Here is a 3316-nt window from a genome sequence, read left to right on the forward strand (position 1 = left end):
CTATTATAAATGCAAGCAAAAGAATTATATCGAATTATTTAATACATGTTTAAATGGTTGAATAAAGTCAATTCAAAAATTTTAAACAATTTATATGTACATATGTATAAACAATTAGTGAAATTTTCTTAAGGAGACTCTGTATCCTTTTAAGAAATTACTTTGTTGTATTCAGAGCCACATAAATTATTTACAGTTTTACAACAGTCATATCACAGAAACTAAATCCAATAAAGTAAATAATAGTACGTCATTTTCAATTTGTAATCTTTTCATTAACTCATAATTCGTTTTGATTTCCTCATAGTTGTTTTTTTTCATAATTAGTTTTTATCTCCTCTTGTTAGCTTTTATATTTTTCAAACAGTAATCATTTTTTTTAATACAGTTCATATTTTTCTATTATCTCAAAAAAAAGTTTTACTTTTCTTTTGTCAGACACAGAAAAAGCATTGGAAAACTTTCAACTACTAACCAAAAGTTTTTTCTATCTGATTTTAAAGTAATAAACAAAAACTAATCGCACCCACTACTTTAAACTCATTTTCTACAAATAAAGATTTTTTCGCACATTATTCAATTTCTAAACATACATCTATTTAAATAACACAAATCAGCTAAAAAATGCTATTTCAGTTTCGAACAGAAATTGGATACAAATGGAATCTATTTAAGGTTTTACGTCTGTAAAACAGTATTGAAACTAATGAAAAACAAAAGTTAAATATAGTAGTTATGGCAAACACAGTTTTCAGACATTGCTCAGAAATTCTGGATTAGTTAAACAAGACAGTTTTCCTCTGTTAGATTACATCAAACATTTTAAAGGATACGGTGTCTCCTTAATATATATCTAATAAAGCACCATTAAATTACATAATACTTTTAAATCAATAAATGTTTGACGTTTTCATTTAAGTGTAGAAGTATTAAACAATTTAATACTCACCCTTAAAAGTAACTCTTTAAACATAAAAACCACAATAAAAGACATCAAAGGTGGAAAGAAATCTTAAGAGTTTAACTGGTTTTGAAACAAGTCAAAGAAATGCTTCTTCGTTAGGAGATTTAGGTCGAGATATAAAATGTGATTTCATTGTTCTATGAAAGTTATATTGTCTTTTTTTTCTTTTACAACAACAACACAGTAGTTGCCGAAACGCTCTTCTAAAATCTTTGCTCCAACATGCGTAAATTACAGGATTCATCCCTGAGTTTAGCCAGCCTAGCCATGTTACAATGGAAGATACGAGTTCTGGTTCTTTTATACATGACGTTCCGCAAATTCCAAATAGTACATTAACAATGAAAAAAGGAAGCCAACACAGTATAAAGACTCCCATTACTATAGCCAGAGTTTTTGCAGCCTTCCTTTCTTTTGTCAATTTGCCTAATTTCTTGCTTAAAGAAAAAGCTTTACCATGGCGACTAGTAAAGCGTGTAGGTGTACCATTTTCTGGTGATCTAGGAATTGGAGATGATTCGCTACTAGTTGAGGGAGCTATTTCTGCTAATAATAGCTCATCTTGACGTTTATCATTCTTTTTTGATGTTCTTCTAACTTTGCAATAGTCTTTTTCTTTAAAAGTAGATTTACTGGCTCCACCTCTGTGAATTCTTAAAGTCATGGATTGGCATGGTTTATTTGTTGCTCTGATATGCTTCATACCGATTTTTAAGCTCTTTGTTTGCTTAACTGCTGCTCTATATATGCGAAAATAAGTAAAAACCATAACAGAAAGGGGTCCATAAAAGGATATTATTGAAGAAAAAATTAAATAGCCAACATCATCTGTAAACAAACATTGGTTGTTAGGATATGGCTCAACCGAAACTGCTCTCCACCAAACAATAGCAGGAAAAGATATCAAAGCAGAACATAACCAGACTAAAGCAACAATAATTTTTGCTCTAAGAGGACTCATTTTACTGGGATATGTCATTGGATTGGTTATAGCCCAATATCTGTCAATTGATATTGCACATAGGTTCAAAATTGACGCTGTGCTAGCTAAAACGTCAATACTATGCCATATATCACACCATGCTCGCCCAAACATCCAATATTTGTCCATAACTTCATGTATTACACTAAATGGCATTACAACAGCCCCAACTATGCAATCAGCAGTTGCGAGAGATGCTATGAAATAGTTTGTAACAGTATGAAGATACTGCTGTTTTGCTATCGCAACCATAACAAGCAAATTGCCAAATACTGTAGCCAAACAAAAAATCATCAAAGTTATGGCAAGTGTTACTTGATAAACTTTACTATCAGTACCAGTTTCATTTATGGACGAGTTTTCGAATATGTAGTTCACATTCTCATAAGAATCTTCAGAGAATAATTCCATTATCGAAGTTTCAGACACAATTTCTGCTGGAGTTTCAACATTAGGGGAAATTCCATCAAATACGACGGATTGTAACGGAAAATATTCTGTTGAATCAAAGGACATATTTGAGCAATGAAGTATCTTAATTACATTTTATCAAATATGCAAGTGTTTATTTTCTTCTCCACAATGATAAAATTCCAACTCGTAAGCAACAAAAAGTTTTTCTTACTGTCTTTAAATTACCAAAACCCATAAAAGTAAATGTAAAATTTAAAATTATGTGGAATTGACTAAAAAAATTCCTCATTCAATTGCTACAAAGTTTATAACTTTTGCACGTGAAGAAAAAATTTAAAATCACAGTTATTTTCGTAGCACAACTGTTAAAAGTTTCTGCTTTAATTTAAAGCATATAATATTCACTACAAAACAAATCAAAGCAAAATTAAATAGCTCAGATTTTTTTCTCGAAAGTTTTGGAATAGTTGTTAATATGATCTTTTTATAAAATCATTCCAATTTCACTTGATAATGCTTTTAAAGCTTTTAAAAAAGGAAAATATATACATAAAATATATATCAAAACTTTTTCGTATGAAAATAATTATTTTATATTATTATCAAGAATAAGAGAACGGCAGAAAAACTTTAACTCAAATAACTCACAAAGAACTTAACGCTGATAGAGATGTATTGAGAACTAAAATGATGTTTTCCTTCGCCGGAGCTGTTTTCATCTGACCCACGTGTTCAGTGGGAAAGCCTACACGATAGGTTCGGTCGATTGGATAAAACACGTTTACTCCGTCCTGGTACAAAAAGATCGCCAAACTCTCCTGCCAAGTCAGCCAGCAGTTTGTAGTGGAATAGAATTAATAAATGGAATAGAGGAGTAGAATTATTATGCTTATCAATATGTGTAAAAAATGCTTAACAAAAATTATTTTTAAAAGTATTTTTATTGATGACGAGAT

At 30.2% G+C, this 3316-nt stretch overlaps 1 pseudogene across 1 annotated transcript; it reads right to left on the minus strand.

Moving 5' to 3' along the window:
* Positions 1 to 260: 260 nt before the first annotated feature.
* Positions 261 to 3089, minus strand: LOC107451000 (dopamine receptor 2 pseudogene; annotated as a pseudogene). The gene has a single exon (XR_015430344.1). The product of XR_015430344.1 is annotated as a dopamine receptor 2 pseudogene (transcript).
* Positions 3090 to 3316: the final 227 nt, after the last annotated feature.

The sequence above is a fragment of the Parasteatoda tepidariorum genome, chromosome 11 (genome assembly GCF_982258835.1).
Source record: "Parasteatoda tepidariorum strain Cologne lab strain chromosome 11, Ptep-v5.0, whole genome shotgun sequence".
Taxonomy (NCBI): Eukaryota; Metazoa; Arthropoda; class Arachnida; order Araneae; family Theridiidae; genus Parasteatoda; species Parasteatoda tepidariorum.